The 17,209-nt window shown below is 48.5% G+C and overlaps 1 protein-coding gene and 1 non-coding gene across 2 annotated transcripts in view; one reads left to right on the forward strand and one right to left on the reverse strand.

Annotated features, from left to right (window-relative positions):
* Positions 1 to 17,209, reverse strand: part of LOC126184409 (uncharacterized) — a 159,617-nt gene that overhangs the window by 22,177 nt on the left and 120,231 nt on the right. The gene's annotated exons all lie outside the window — the stretch shown is intronic.
* Trnat-agu (transfer RNA threonine (anticodon AGU)) lies at positions 708 to 780 on the forward strand. The gene has a single exon. It is a non-coding gene; the product is annotated as a tRNA-Thr (tRNA).

The raw sequence follows: 17,209 nt of genomic DNA on the forward strand, positions 1-17,209 counted from the left end.
CATACAGATTTATTGATAAACTCAGTTCCCTCCAAATAAACCAAAATAAATGAAAGTTCTTCACCAATGAAATTAGTTTAGGCTTTCTAATCTCCAAAATAATTAATTAAGATCCACAATGTTTGAAATAATCCATCACTTTAAGCAACAAAATAAAGCAATATTTAGAATATTTTGATCCAGCAGCCACTGTGAATTAAGACACAAAGGAATTATAGATATTGGCTGCGAGTGGACATTGACTGAAATCAATGGATAAAGTAGAAAATTTATGCCAGGCCATGATTCAATCCAGGGTTTCCTGCTTACTTGGCAAATGCTCTGACCATTAAGCCAGCTGGACACAGTGGTCATTACAACTGCACAGACTACTCTAGCACGCCTCCTGTCAGACCATAATTCTCAACTTATCCACAGACTATTAATGTAGAGCCCCTTGTATGTCTTGAAGAACAGAAGGTGAGACGGCCGATGATCTCTTCAGTACAGGTGCAAACCAGGATCCAACTCTTACGGGATTCGGTGAAATGACGCGAGTAACGAAGATAATGGGCAACATTTCAACACAGCTCTTCAGAATAATATAAACACAAATGACAATAGCTATAGATGAATATCAAAGTATTTAGTAGTGTATGGATAAGTTGAGAATTTGGATCTGACAGAAGGCGTGCTAGGGTAGTCAGTGCAGTTGTAACGACCACTGTGTCTGGATGGCTCAGTGGTCAGAACATCTGCCTAGTAAGTAGGAGACTCAGGTTCGAATCCTGATTCGGCACAAATTTTCAACTTTCGCCATTGATTTCAATCAATGTCGACTTGCAGCCAATATCTGTAATCCCTTTGCGTCTCAATACTAAGAACTTTAACTTGGACAAAAAAGCTTTCATCGGCTTGGGTTTAGTAAACAAGTCTACAACCAATTTCAGTTTACAGAAAGAACAAACACTTTACGATATCTTATAGAGGTACTTCACTCGATGAAGTGTCAAGAGTCCAACAGTAACGAAAATGTGTAAGTCCGACAGGGATAGAAAATTTTAAGTCTGTCTCTATATTGTCAGTCAGTAGAACAACAGCACAAATAATACCAGGTCCCAGCTGGCACGTTGTCAAACACCTACTTATAGGGTCATGGAGGAGGCACGCAGTCAGTGGCTGAGTCCTTGGTGTGGCTTGTGTGAAGGTCTTCCGGTTGTTGACTGCAACGTAACTGCTGTCCGGAGCTCTTGCACTGGCCTAAACAGCCGCCACGTCTCTTATTGTCACATGACATGGCAGATGCATGAAGATATGCATTTTGTCGACAGCCTCTATTAACGTCACGTACATTGCCTGGGGGCCTGGTCGGAATGCTGTTGATGCCCTATGCTGGCCTGGCCACTGAGTTCTGGGGTTGCAAAATCCTGTGTCGTCTGAACTGTAGAGGTGTAGGGGCTGAGCATGCTGCAACCTGCTCGATGTATATGTTGTACATGATGTCGTCAGTGCCTACTGTCTAGGGACCTACGGCACTGTGGCATTCCTCCCTCTCCCTTCGCCTGGGGTGAAGGAGGGGAGGTGGGGCCAGCCATCAGAATCTTCAATGATGCCCAAGTCTTTTATCCCTAGAAAGGGTGGAGCTAGACATAGGTCAATGTCCATAGCAGTGTCTGACAACCCATTTTGCGCTGATGCATATTAGCCAAGGCAGGTGACAGAGAGGTGGCGTCTGTGGTAGGATCCATGCTGGGTTCCACTTCTGGAACAGAGAGTTGTGTAAGATTTCCTGTAGGAGGTATGGAACCCCAATGTGGCTGAATCTGGTTGATATGTTTACTGCACTGGGTGCCATCCTGTAATTCGAGGTCTAGCATGATGCCGCCAAGCAGTTGTATAACAGTAGCAGGGAGCCACCTGCGATGACCTCAGGAGAGGGGTGACCAGATAGGATCTTGTAATGTATTGTAGTGGCAACAAACCTGTGGACGGTGGGGGTTGGGGGTGGAGGAAGTAGAGTTGGAAACAATGTGGCTGCCTGTGCAGTTTTCCAGTGGGCAAAAATCCATCCTGTGGGGTGCGTTTGTAAGAATCGAGAGACAGGGTGATGGCATCATCCACAGAGTGGAGGCAGCAAAGTTTTCCCATTTACATTTTGAATGTTCTAACAAATCTCAGCTGACTCATTGGAGGCTGGGTGAAACGGTGCTATGTGGACGAGGGAGATCCAGTTTGCAGCACAAAAGATACAGAATTCAGAGGATGTAAACTGGGGTCCATTGTGACAATGGACTCAGGGATGCCCTGCGAATTGCACAAATATGTGCTTAAGGAATTTGATGGTATGGGTAGAGGATATGAAGGCCATCTTAGTGACAAAAGGGAAGCCATTTCCAGTGTCAGTCACCACGAACCACAAGGTTCCCAACACAGGAACAGCAAAATCTGAATGTACACAGAACCATGCAGCGCTAGGGCACTGTGGCATTCCTTCCTCTCTCCTCGCCTGGGGTGAAAGAGGGGAGGTGGGGGCAGCCATCAAAATCGTCAGTGACGCCCAATTCTTCTATCCCTAGGAAGGGTGGACCTAGACACAGGTCAATGTCCGTAGTGGTGTCATGATGCTCTGGCATGTGGAGCAAGACGTGGCCATATCTGTGATAATGGGGTCTATATCTAGCCAGCTGGCATGCCAGCTTCTTTGTAAGAATCATGTCCCAATGGCCCTCATGGAGTAGATCAAGAACCTGATGCTGCAGTGCACGAAGGATGATGTCATACCTCCCTCCACTGTCATCTTGAATCAGGATGATGCCTTGTAGAATGGAGAGCTTCTTCCAGCAAGCACAAAATGCTTCGAGGTCTGGTTGACTGAAGACCTTATTGGAGGACCAGCCTTGGTGAATGTGGCAAAATACCTTACATAGCATTGGATCATCTGCTGTGTGCTGCTAGATACGATGGACATCCAAAGGGAGCATGACTACTGTGTCTTCTGCCTCAGTGTCCATGTGGAAGCAAACTTTGGGTTGGTATCAAACACAAGGTCCTGTCCTAGAAGCAGACGAGATAGAATGTCAGCATTAGAATGATGCATTGTGGATCGATATTTGATATGGTACGTGTAATTGGACAGTAACAGCACCCAGCGTTCCCCGTGGCAGGATATAGTTAGGACAGGGCAGAGGACTTAAACAGTAGCTGCAAAGGTTTGTCGTATGTCAGAAGGGTGAAGTTTCTGCCATAGACGTATTAGTGGAACTTCTTGATGGCAAAGATAATGGCAAGGCCTCTTTTGACTGTAACTACACAGAGAAGTATTCAGAGTCTTACACAGTAAGGCAGTGGGGCATTAGACGCCATCAATTACTACCCCCAGTCCATAATCCAATGTGTCAGAGGCCAGATTGAGAGGTTTTGAGGGATCATATGCAGTAAAGCACCACTTACCGCAAATTCTGAAAGGCTTTGTCACAGCTAGGCTCCACAAGTACTGTGGCATGAGGTACAAAACGATGATAATAGATGAGTTGCACAAGGACAGATTTCATCCGTGGCTTATCCTTAGGCACTTCTGAATGGCTTCAACATATTGTGATGTTGGGCACTGAGGATCTGGCCAAGGTATTCCACATGTTGCACAAGTAGGTCACACTGGTCTCTATTATACTTCAAGGTCACTCAATCAAAAGCTGAAAATAATTCCCGTGGCAGATTTGCCAGGCACCAGAATATCTTACACATTGTTTGCAGCAGCAGGCATGTCGCGAATGAACTGTTCAAAGTACCACTGGAAAATGGCAGATGCACTTGTTATTCCAAATGGAAGGTGATTGTACCTATAGAAGCCGTATGGAATAGTGATGACTAACACTTCATGGGATGCAACGTCAAGTAGAAGTTGAAGGTATGTGTTGTGCAGGTCAAAATTTGCTAAAAACTCGGGCTCCAGCAAGCTTCACCACAATGTTTTCCACCTTCAGAATAAGGTACAAGGCTATCGCCGATTCACTGTTGCTAAAATCACCACAAACGCATAAGATGCTATTAGGCTTTCCATCTATAATGATGGAGTTTGCCAATTGTCTGTTGGGGACAGGCATTAAAATCCCTTCACCTTGAAGTCGCTGTACCTCAAGTCAGAGTTTGTCGTGAAGAGCAAAGGGCAAAGTGCGAGCTTTGCAGAATCTGTGAACTTGGAAAAGAGTTCAGAGATGCATGAGCCATTGTCTATGGCATTGATGGTGGGATCAGTATTGCGAATTTCCAACCCAGAGGCAATGAAGAGATTGGGACCAAGTAAACTTGAAGACTTGGGCGTGGTGATCACAAGGATACGGATAGTTAGGGCGACCAAGCCGCATTGCATCTGAGTGGACAAAGTGCACATAATGGCGATGAGGTCGTTACTCAAACTGCATAGGGGAATATCAAAATGCTGAAATGGAGATGCCGCTACCTATTGGGTAGGGGGTCAATCAATGTTGGTAGTGCAATAGCTAGTATCAGGAATAGGAACCCCATCAACCATCACTGTGATCGACATCATCTTTTTAGAATGTGGGAGAATCAACTGCAGAAAAAACACAGCAGGGGGATCAGAGTCCTTGACCAGAATACCAGAGTCCAGAGAGTCCATATATGTCCATCGACTGCTGTAGCAGGTGAGGAATAGCAAACCTCTGCCTTGTGGCCCGATTTGCCACATGGCGCACATCTCACCCGTCGGTGCCGACAGTATTGTCTTTGATGGCTAATGAAGCACTGGCTGCACAACAGAAGTTGGTGAAAATGGTGGGGGCTTGGAGGCTCTTTGTACAGGTCCTTCGGTTATTTGGACAGGGGAAGGCCTCTACGAGATGGCCAAGACGTAAAAACAAGCTGCAGTTCCTGCGGCATTGCCGACGAACGCAATGATTATTCAAAGGCACGGATGATAGGTACACATGTCTGCAAGGACGGATCTTTAAGTTTCATCAAATCGTGGCTTAAGGCTCCGGCGGGGGAATGGACCTACACGGCATTTCTCACTAGGTAGGAGGCGTAAGATCATTTGCACTGAGTGTTGTCACAGTGGATTCGATACTCCCGAAACAAAACCTGCAAACCTTCAGTCTAGTCCATATACGATTCAGAAGACAACTTGTGAGAAATGAAAAACTTGCGCTGGGCTACTGTCACATGCACATGAGAGTCAAAATAGTCAAAAAGATATGCCTTCATCGGCGGGCATGGGGCTCAGCGTTGGGGTTCAAGTGTTGGATCAGGTGGTGGACCGACAGTCCCTCATCGGTTAGTAGGAATACACTTTGCTGCGTGTCACCTGTTATGTCGTGGACGAGGAAGTGTTGTCCCATGTGGTTGGAGTAACAGGACCACGGTTACACCTTTTGGTCGAACTGGTGGAAAGATGTCGGTTACGGCCGGCTGTTGTGTACAGAGAACTAAATTTGCCCAAGATCCCCAGGGAATTCAGGTGACGACTGGGTGACTGCCGCCACCACTCAACTAGAAGTTCATTGGCGTGTTACATCCTCTGTAGCAGAATGATCACCGGATGCGTTATGACCACTGTATCTGCAGCTGTTGCCATGAATGAAAGTGTCCATACAGAAAAGGACTACCTGCAACACGCTACGGTCGCAGGTTCGAATCTTGCCTCGGGCATGGATGTGTGTGATGTCCTTAGGTTAGTTAGGTTTAAGTAGTTCTAAGTTCTAGGGGACTGATGACCTCAGAAGTTAAGTCCCATAGCGCTCAGAGCCATTTGAACCATTTTGAACTACCTGCAACAAGTCATGTGGAAAACATCCGTTAGGTACTCGTTGCCATGTGATGTGTCCCGTTCTAGGGAGACATCCACAAGAGAAGATAAGTAGCGACAATCATACAGATTTACTGATAAACTCAGTTCCAAAACTTCTCAGGCTCCTGTGCGCCTGAATAAAACAAAAGTCTCCAAAAACAAAATAAATGGAAGTTCTTCACTAATGAAAGTGCACAATACAAATAATGAAGTTCCATAACCCTTGAAATAGTCAATCGCATTAAGTAACCAAATAAAGCAATATTCAGAACTTGAACTTGAATAGATTAAAATGTTTCCTCGGTTTGGTTGTAGTAAACAAGTCTGCAGCCTACTCCAGTTTACAGAAAGAACAAACACTTGACGTATTCTTGCGTAGATACTTCACTTACTGAAGTGTCAAGAGTCCAACGGTAACGAAAATTTATAAGGCCGACAAGGAAAGAAAATTTTATGTCTGACCCTATCTTGTCGGTCAGTAGAGCAACAGCAAATACACTCCTGGAAATGGAAAAAAGAACACATTGACACCGGTGTGTCAGACCCACCATACTTGCTCCGGACACTGCGAGAGGGCTGTACATGCAATGATCACACGCACGGCACAGCGGACACACCAGGAACCGCGGTGTTGGCCGTCGAATGGCGCTAGCTGCGCAGCATTTGTGCACCGCCGCCGTCAGTGTCAGCCAGTTTGCAGTGGCATACGGAGCTCCATCGCAGTCTTTAACACTGGTAGCATGCCGCGACAACGTGGACGTGAACCGTATGTGCAGTTGACGGACTTTGAGCAAGGGCGTATAGTGGGCATGCGGGAGGCCGTGTGGACGTACCGCCGAATTGCTCAACACGTGGGGCGTGAGGTCTCCACAGTACATCGATGTTGTCGCCAGTGGTCGGCGGAAGGTGCACGTGCCCGTCGACCTGGGACCGGACTGCAGCGACGCACGGATGCACGCCAAGACCGTAGGATCCTACGCAGTGCCGTAGGGGACCGCACCGCCACTTCCCAGCAAATTAGGGACACTGTTGCTCCTGGGGTATCGGCGAGGACCATTCGCAACCGTCTCCATGAAGCTGGGCTACGGTCCCGCACACCGTTAGGCCGTCTTCCGCTCACGCCCCAACATCGTGCAGCCCGCCTCCAGTGGTGTCGCGACAGGCGTGAATGGAGGGACGAATGGAGACGTGTCGTCTTCAGCGATGAGAGTCGCTTCTGCCTTGGTGCCAATGATGGTCGTATGCGTGTTTGGCGCCGTGCAGGTGAGCGCCACAATCAGGACTGCATACGACCGAGGCACACAGGGCCAACACCCGGCATCATGGTGTGGGGAGCGATCTCCTACACTGGCCGTACACCACTGGTGATCGTCGAGGGGACACTGAATAGTGCACGGTACATCCAAACCGTCATCGAACCCATCGTTCTACCATTCCTAGACCGGCAAGGGAACTTGCTGTTCCAACAGGACAATGCACGTCCGCATGTATCCCGTGCCACCCAACGTGCTCTAGAAGGTGTAAGTCAACTACCCTGGCCAGCAAGATCTCCGGATCTGTCCCCCATTGAGCATGTTTGGGACTGCACGTCCAGCACGAACGCTGGTCCAACTGAGGCGCCAGGTGGAAATGGCATGGCACGCCGTTCCACAGGACTACATCCAGCATCTCTACGATCGTCTCCATGGGAGAATAGCAGCCTGCATTGCTGCGAAAGGTGGATATACACTGTACTAGTGCCGACATTGTGCATGCTCTGTTGCCTGTGTCTATGTGCCTGTGGTTCTGTCAGTGTGATCATGTGATGTATCTGACCCCAGGAATGTGTCAATAAAGTTTCCCCTTCCTGGGGCAATGAATTCACGGTGTTCTTATTTCAATTTCCGGGAGTGTATGATAGGTGAAGATCTCCCAGTTGTTGGCTTCGACGGATCTGCTGTCCGGAGCTCGTGCGCTGGCCTCAATAGCCACCTCGCCGAAGGATACTTGCGGCATTATTTTCGGCACGTGACACGGCAGTACATGAAGTGCGGTTTGTCAATGGCGGCGTCGGAAGTTATCCAGTCGGACGCACTTTCAAATACACGCCGCCACTTAAGCCACCGCAGTTCCTACAACCACTATCGCAGCATGAGGGCGCTGCCATGAACGATTACGCCGCTACCAATGACATGCAAGCATCCCATCTCCGGAACTCCAGCGGCGGAAGTACTTAAGGTCGAACTTTCATGGAACCGTATCCCCCCCTACCCTCCATCTCTACACCCTACATCTCCTTTCCCAAGGTGGCTTCCATCAACTCCCCCTCCTGGATGATGCCCTCTCTCCCTCCATTTATCCCTCCTATCAACTCTGATCCTCACTCCCCCTCCTTTCCTCTGTCCTTTTCCCGGGCTCCCTCTCCCCCCTTCCATCCTCTTTCTTCCCCACCTCCACTCTCTTTGCCCCCTTCTCTCCCCCGAGTCCTTTTACAGTCACTGGGTATGCCTTGTATCTCTTCCGAACAGAAACCAGACTGTCGCCGTGTTTTTTAATTGTGTGTGTACTATGTTACTTGTCTGATTCCTGTGTCTTTTTTTAACGTTGCCAACCCCTTTTGCTTTCTGTTTTAACTTTCCGCATTTTTCCGCCATTTTACACTTGACGTCACCGTTTTATCGCCTGTTTTTCTTGTTTCTTTTCTTCTTCCGTTTTTTTTAAAATAAAAGTCTGTAGGCTGTAGAGCAGCGTACTAAGCTGTTGCCAACCCGCCCCCTTCGGGGGAATTGAAAATCAATAAAGGAAAAAAAAATGGAACCGTACTGTACACAGGACGCAAACCAGTCACACACACCCCCTACACTGTGAGCCGATCTATGACCGGTCGCCCACTAATGTATGACGACCTTGAACTGTTACAGGGACGCAGCAACTGCAGCAAGCCCTACAACAAGCTTCCGCAACGACAACGGTAACGATGCACGGTACCTCGCCCTAACATAACCGCACCTTGCATGCACTGTCGCAGCTAGCAAGCTGCTACTACCGTTACTACCCGTCCTACTGTCGCAGAGGTTTTTCTCCCTTGGCGCTTGCCTTGGCAATTTTTTTCCTCTGCCCTTACAACCGCTACCCTTCGACCGCTTTCGTCGACTTTCTATCTCCTGATGGACCATGTAAATGAGTAATCTTACCCAGGATAACATCACAGCCCGCATCCTGTGGCTCCTGATTCAAAAACTAATATGTTATATGAAGGTGACAGTAGAACTTTTGGTTTGGTCACCACATTGGCGTGGGTGTGGAGGGGCCCCATCCTTAATTTGCACTGACTCCATTTTGTGTGTTTACCAGTTGAATAACATTTACAAAATTTCGTAGTGTCCAGGGCTCGACATCTTCTGATTTAGACATTAAATCAATATCTACATCTGCATCATACTCCGCAAGCCACCTAATGGTGTGTGGCGGAGGGTACTTTCGGTACCAGTATCTGATCTCTCCAACCCTATTCCACTAGCGAATAGTGCGTGGGAAGAATGATTGTCGATAAGTCTCTGTATTGGCTCTAATTTCTCGAATTTTCTCCCCGTGGTCAATACGCATGATGTATGTGGGAGGAAGTAATATGTTGTCCGACTCCTTCTGAAAAGTGCTGTCCCGAAATTTGAATAGTAACTCTCTCCGTGATGCACAACGCCTCCCTTGTAACGTTTACCAGTGGAGTTTGTTTAGTATCTCCGTGACGCTCTCTCGCCAGCTAAACGATCCAGTCGAAACGCGCCGCTCTTCGTTGGATCTTCTCTATCTCGGCGGCCAGTGTGGCCGAGCGGTTCTAGGCGCTTCAGTCTGGAACTGCGCGACCGCTACGGTCGCTGGTTCGAATCCTGTCTCGGGCATGGGTGTGTGTGATGTCATTAGGTTACTTAGGTTTAAGTAGTTCTAAGTTCTTGGGGACTGATGACCTCAGATGTTGAGTCCCATAGTGCTCAGAGCCTTCTCTATCTCCTCTATCTGTCTATCTGACAGGGATTCCAGATAGATGAACAATACTCAAGAATCGGACGAACAAGCGCCTTATAAGCCAGTTCTTTCGTGGACGAACTACATTTCCTTAAGATTCTTCCGAGGAATCTAAGTCTGGGAGTGTAGCTGTACAGTAGTGGATTTATTTTCCGATGTATGCGCAATATGTTACATTTATTTATGTTCAGGGTCAACTGCCAGAGCCTGCACCAACCATCAGTTCCCTGCAGATCGTTCTGCAAATTCTTACTGCCTTGTGGCGCTGCTACTTTGGTATAGAAAACTGAATCATCTGCGAATAGCCTTAAAGAGCATCCGACGCTTTCTATTAGATCATTTATATATATTGTAAACAGCAAAAAAATGTTTCAAATGTCTCTGAGCACTATAGGACTTAACAGCTGAGGTCATCAGTCCCATAGAATTTAGAACTACTTAAACCTATCTAAGTTAAGGACATCACACACATCCATGCCCGAGGCAGGATTCGAACCTGCGATCGTAGCGGTCGCGCGGTTCCAGACTGAAGCGCCTAGAACCGCTCGGCCACAACGGCCGGCTGTAAACAGCAACTGTCCTATCACACTCCCCTGTGGTACTCGCACTCGCACCAAAAACTCTGGCTACCTATGCCAGGTGTAGGGGCAGTTTAAGCAGCGGAGCTGCTGTTCCTGCGGTGTCATCTATTTGTTGCAGTGTGACCTAAGGGGGTGAGCTGTCCTCACTGGGCGTCGTTTGTTGTGACGCCCTTCGTTGCGACAGCAGGCTGCGAGATATTACTCTCGCAGTAGATCTGGCCAACGAGTCGTCGGCCTGTGGTGGACCTGGCGGCCCAGACCACGGATTAGGCGGTTGCCAGAGTGTTCTACATTGCTGTAGAACACCCTGGCGATTTGCCGGAAGCGTTCCCTCAGGAGGGGGATGCCAGCTTCCTCATGGAGCAGCCTCGCCGGATAGCGAGGCGGCTTGTGGAGCGCAAGTCGCAGCGCCCTATTTTGTACTCGTTGGAGCGTCGCAATGTGCGTCGCTGTCGCGTTGCCCCACACCACAGCCGCGTATTCCAGTACCGGCCGGACTAGGGACAGATACATGGTGAGGCCGTGGTGTGGAGGAAGTGGCGATGAAGGGTTGAACAGTGGGTAAAGCGCACGAAGGCGCCCCACTGCCCGCCCTCTGACGTCTCGGACGTGTGGCAGCCACGTCAGGTGCCTGTCTAACGTGGTACTCCGGATGTTACCTTTATATCTGTCCAGTTTGTTCCTTTAAGAGCGACGTGATGAGTTCTATCTGCAAGAAAGTCTTGAATCCAATCGCAAGTCTGCTCCGATACTCCGTAAGTTCGTATTTTTTTCATTAAACGGCAATGCGGGACGGTGTCAAATGCCTTACTGAAATTAAGGAGCACGGCATCAACCTGAGCGCCGTTGTCCACTGCGTTGTGGGTCTCATGGAGGAACAGAGCGAGCTGAGTTTCGCAGGATCTCTGTTTGCGGAATCCATGTTGATTTTTATAGAGAAGATGTTCATTTTCCAAAAACGTCATAATTCTTGAGCATAAAACATGTTCCACAATTCTACAACAGATTGACGTCAATTATGTAGGTCTGTAATTGTGTGGATCTGTCTTATGGTCTTTCTTTAAAAAACGGGAATAACCTGCGCTTCTTTTTCCAGTCGTTAGCTTCCCTTCGTTGCTCAAGCGATCTACGATAAATTACTGCTCTCTTTTTTCTTTTTTTCTTTATTGAATTTCAATTCCCCCCGAAGGGGGCGGGCTGGCAGCAGCTTAGTATGCCGCTCTTCAGCCTACAGATTTTGAGAGAAAGATCAAGAGAATAAATAATAAAAAACAGGCGAGAAAATCGGAGACTTAAAGAGTAACATGGCGAAAAGAAATCGTGGAACTTAAAACAAACAACAGAGGGATGATGATGCTAATAAAATACATACGAAGCAGACAGGGAAAACAATAGACAGACAATTAAAAAAACACGGCGACAGTCTGGATTCTGTTCGCAAAAGACATAAAATTCACACCTAGCGACAGCATGGTTTCTGTTCGCAACACGAGAAAGACAAACAACACTGAATAGTCACTGGAACACTGCACTAAAAAGTTGGCAAATGTGACATACCACAGTCGAGAGCAGGTGGGGGGAAATTGGACAGAAGATGGGAAAACAAAAAAGGGGGGAAAGGAGAGTAAAAGCGAAGGGGGGAACTGGGAAAGGAGCTGATGGAGGATGAGGACCCATAAGAGGGGTGGGGGGCAGACGCAACAGGGAGTGGGGTAGGCAGAGGAGGGGAATACAAAAGGAATTGGGGGGGGGGGGGGGAGAAGGGAGGTAGGGAGAGGTTTAGTGGGGAGAAAACAGGACGGAAGGGGGGGGGGAAGAGGGAGCCCAGGGAAAGGACAGAGGAAAGGAGGGGGAGGGAGGATCAGAGTTGATAGGAAGGATAAATGGAGTTACTGCTCTCATATTGAAGAGAGATTTATATATCTTTTGTATCTGTATATATTTCCACATTCAGATCCACTGTTAGCAACTGACCCTACAAATACAGCAACAAAGTTATGTATTATTTTTACTATTTGATATTATATGTAGAAATAATTAATATCTGAATTCTCTGTTCATGAACAGCATCTGTTCCTCTCTTCTGTATCCACTAAAAAACCACACAGCATGTAAGAAAGACAGAACATCAGCGACCTATATTATCGCCATGTACGCCACCTGGCGGCTTGGCCGGAGTGCTGTTGATGCCCTCTGCTGGCTTGACCGCTGAGTTCCGGGATTGTGAAGTCTGTATCGTCTAAACTGTAGCGGTTGAGCTTGCTGCAGCCCGCATGATGTATATGTTGTGCATGGTGTAATCGGCGTCTGCTGTCTAGGGCACCACAGCAGAGAGTGTATGCACACCTTCAATGGTCCATTCAGAGCCAGTTCAAGGTAGTCCAAATTCGCCAAGACTGGTCAAATCGAGTGAGTTTCTCCTGGGTCCACGACATTTTCAGGAATTGTGGAAGACAGCTTTGTTGCCAACAGCATTTCCATTCATCGATGGTAATGAGTACGTTTTTAGTAGGAGTTCCAGTTCTTTGATAAGAGTCGGATGTCCTGATCTTAATCTTCTTCGCTCTACAAGGAATAAATACATCATTAAAAACTGGAAAGTTTGCGTTATCAACTGTCTTTCGATATTCACGTAGTAGGGCACTCTTCTGTCTGATATCAGGAGGTGGAATGTGAATTAAGTTAGGTACCTAGTATGTGAGGGTAAACCGTATTAGCCCTCTGTGACAAAGTCCATGGATTCGCTAAGTTGTACATCTGTCTTTTTGATATATGGACTATAAGCCAGACAGACGCACAATAGCGTACTGTTCAGCATACCAGTCCGGGTGCTGATACGCGAAGAATGTCTGCTGACGATCCCCAAGTAGAGCCACAGAGTTTATGGAGGATTTTATTTCCGCTTTTGAGCTTTGCAGATGTTGACGTCAAGGGCTTCTTAAAAGAAAGTGTGTTCTCTAACGAGGTCCCAAGGTATTTTGGATACATGTTATAACGAAGTTTGTCAAAATATATATCAAGAGGCCTGTGTGCCAATCTCTTAGATGTATGAAAACTCATCAACTTACGTTTTATTTCAGTTAGTTTGTAACCTGTATTTGCGGAATTATTGGCTTAAGATAACTTGGAGAAGTTAAGATTTCTTCAGTTGTTCTACTGAAATGAGAAATAATTATTAACGAAAATCTCTTCGTTTCCTAATAACCAAAATATAAATTTAATCGGCGGTAATCAGTGTTATGCTTTTAAATTTCCTTCTCAATTGAAATGAAAAACCAGCGAAAAGTGTCAACAGACATAAGTGTGAAGTTTTGGTCGAATGCTAAGGAAAGCTGGAGATACAATTCAGTGTTAAGTGCGCTACCTCCACTCATTTCAATATCACATTCAACTGCGGCCGGGACTCGAACCCGGACAGCATTACGTTGACCATAATGGGTGGTGTAATGGTCAGCATATCTGCCTAGTAAGCAAGAAGAGTCCCGGCCGCAGCAAAAATTTCAATTCACTTCTTCAGCTTCCAACGTTACTATCTTTGGTGTTACGAAATTCCACCAGTATCTGTACAGCCGGAAGTTCTGTCTGATGACAGATCATCGGCCTTGTTCAATCCTGCCAAGTCTGCACCCACGTCAGGCAGCGCAAAAATTGCAACATTCGGCACTGATATTGTCTAATTATCAGTATGAGTTGTTATACAGGCACACTGTCCAACATTTGAACACTGACATGTTGCCTCGGTTAACTGACGGTACCGATTCGGCTGGGGAATTACATTTTAAAATTGATTCTCAGGATATTGAATGTCTTCAAATTTTTCCTCTCGGCTTTGGAAGTGTTGCCGTAGCAACTGCTTCTGACGCAGCTCTTCAGGTTGTTTTACAATATGTGCGCCTTGGGTGGCCACACAGTTTGAAAGAAATTCCCCACCCAGTAGTGCGAGGCTATTTTTCGCATCGTCACACGCTTTTCGCGTGATTAAGGTATTTTGTTATTGCATAAAGAGAACGAAGAGCCGCGCGGAGTGGCCACACGGTTTGAGGCGCCATGTCACGGAATGCGCGGCCCCTCCAGCCGAAGGTGCGAGTCCTCCCTCGGGCATGAATGTGTGTGTTGTCGAGATCTCAGGCTTTCCCGGCGAATGTGCTGTATCCAAGGTTCTCGGGTGTCCAGCCGGATCCGTTCGTCGAAGTTCCACGATATTTCGGCGGATAACCGTTCCGCCATCATCAGGTGGTGCTGATGGAATGATCAGTCTGCGCTGTGTCCGTGGTATTTATGTCCGCGCCGAGCGGGGTGACGCAGTGGTTAGACACTGGACTCGCATTCGGGAGGACGACGGTTCAATCCCGCGTCCGGCCATCCTGATTTAGGTTTTCCGTGATTTCCCTAAATCACTCCAGGCAAATGCCGGGATGGTTCCTCTGAAAGGGCACGGCCGACTTCCTTCCCAATCCTTCCCTAATCCGATGAGACCGATGACCACGCTGTCTGGTCTCCTTCCCCAAACCAACCGACCAACCAATTTATGTCCGCGGGGTCCCGAGTCGTACCCCGGCGCGGCCGGCCGGCGCAGCACTTAGCGGGCATGCTAAGACCTTATGTGGGGAAATGTGCGCACCATATCCGGATCTCGACGGACTTCATTGGCCGCCTGAAGGAGATGACAGTACAAGAATCCGACATCATGGTCAGCTTCGATGTCGTCTCATTATTCACACGTGTCCCGCTGGAAGATTCTCTCCACTTAATCAGCGAGAAATTCGGGCCTGAACTGACACAACTGTTCAGGCACGTGTTAACATCGACGTACTTTGTCTTCAACGGTCAATACTACGAGCAGACCGACGGAGTAGCCATGGGGAGCCCGCTCTCCCCAGCGGTGGCCAACCTGTTCATGGAGAGTTTCGAAGAGGAAGCACTGGAAGCCGCCGAACTGAACCTGTATGCTTCTTTCGCTACGTGGACGACACGTTCGTCATCTGGCCACATGGACAGGAACAGCTACAGATATTTCTGCAACATCTAAATTCGGTCCATAGTAACATTCAGTTCACGATGGAGACTGAGAAAGATGGAAAACTACCCTTTCTTGATGCCCTAGTGGAACGTAGGTCTGATGGCTCACTGGGTCACAGTGTGTACCGAAAGCCCACACACACTGACCTGTACCTACATGCGTCCAGCTGCCACCATCCGGCGCAGCTTAATCGAATGCTCAACACCTTGGTACATAGAGCACACTCGATCTCTGATGAACAGAACTTGACAACTGAGCTCAAACACCTGGAGACCGTGTTCCGCAATAATGAGTATGGCAACCGCCAAATCCAAAGGGCCTTCCGACAACAGAAGTGCAGCAAGAACCGAGATGAAGAACAACCCGAAGAAGAAAAGCAAGCTCTGTCCTTTCTGCCGTTTGCTGGCAACGTGTCGTCAAAAATAGGGAGACTGTTAAGGCGACACAAGATTGATACAGTCTTCCGGCCACCAGCAAAGATTCGTGACCTACTAGGAACGGCAAAAGATGACGTAGGGCTGAAGAAAGTGGGCGTATACAAAATCCCGTGCGGCTGTGGCAAATCCTATATCGGCCAAACAGTTCGCACGGTCGAGGACCGATGCAAAGAACACGAACGTCACACCCACTTACGCCAACCCAGCCATTTGGCCCTAGCAGAACACTGCATTGAAACCGGACACACAGCGAAATTCGAAGAGACAAAAATCCTGACTGCCACAAGTGCCTACTGGGACAGTATCTACAAGGAGGCCATAGAAATTCGAGTAACAGATAACCTCATCAACAGGGACATCGGGTTTCAACTTAGCAAGGCCTGGAAACCGTTATTAAACACCATCAAAGAGCAACGGCACGAGCGGACGCGAGATCCTTCCGCCACGGCGGACGGAGATGGACTGCGCCTACCACTGGGCGTGGCTGCAGCTTCCCCCACCCCTCCCACTACGCGGCGCCCCGCCGGCCGCCCGCGCCGGGGTACGACTCGGAACCCCGCGGACATAAATACCACGGACACAGCGCAGACAGATCATTCCATCAGCACCACCTGATGATGGCGGAACGGTTATCCGCCGAAATATCGTGGAACTTCGACGAACGGATCCGGCTGGACACCCGAGAACCTTGGATACGTGTGTGTTGTCCTTAGCATAAGTTAGTTTCAGTAGTGTGTAAGTCTAGGGACCGATGAACTCAGCATTCCCACTCACGCTGCGGTGAGTGACACATAGCTGATTGTCCCTGTTGCTCTTGCTACTCGAGATGTCGGGACGCGGAAGGGGACGCAAAGCTGCTGCCTTGGCGGAGTTGCTGCTCACGATAGCAGGGACTTCCGGCAAGAAGAAGAGGAAGACTGCAGCGCAGTGCTTTTGCTGCCAAAAGTTTGGCCACGTCACCAAGCACTGCAGCGGCGCAGTTGCGTGCTTGAAGTGTGCGAAAGCACACGACACACGCGACTGCAAGAAGCAGAAGGACGCCCCCTGTACCTGCGCCAATTGCGGCGGCGCACACGAGGCCAACGCCCGTTCCTGCGCCTACAGAAGTAATTGGCGCGGGCCAGAGAAGAAGACGCAGAAGCAAGTGACCACCACACACGAAGAGGTGGTCACTTGTACGGAAGTCGTCGTCACCAGGCGCCTTAACGACACTGTTCAAGAAGCCATGTCCGCCTTCAAATCCGCCATAGCGGAAGAGAGGGCGGCCATGCTGGCGGAACTGGGCGAGGCTCGGCGCCAGATTGCTGTGCTGACGCAGGAGCTTCGCTCAGCCAAAGAAGTTTCCGCAACAACAGAGGACACCGCCACCCAGACGACTCCTCCA

The sequence above is a fragment of the Schistocerca cancellata genome, chromosome 4 (genome assembly GCF_023864275.1).
Source record: "Schistocerca cancellata isolate TAMUIC-IGC-003103 chromosome 4, iqSchCanc2.1, whole genome shotgun sequence".
In the NCBI taxonomy this organism is placed as follows: domain Eukaryota; kingdom Metazoa; phylum Arthropoda; class Insecta; order Orthoptera; family Acrididae; genus Schistocerca; species Schistocerca cancellata.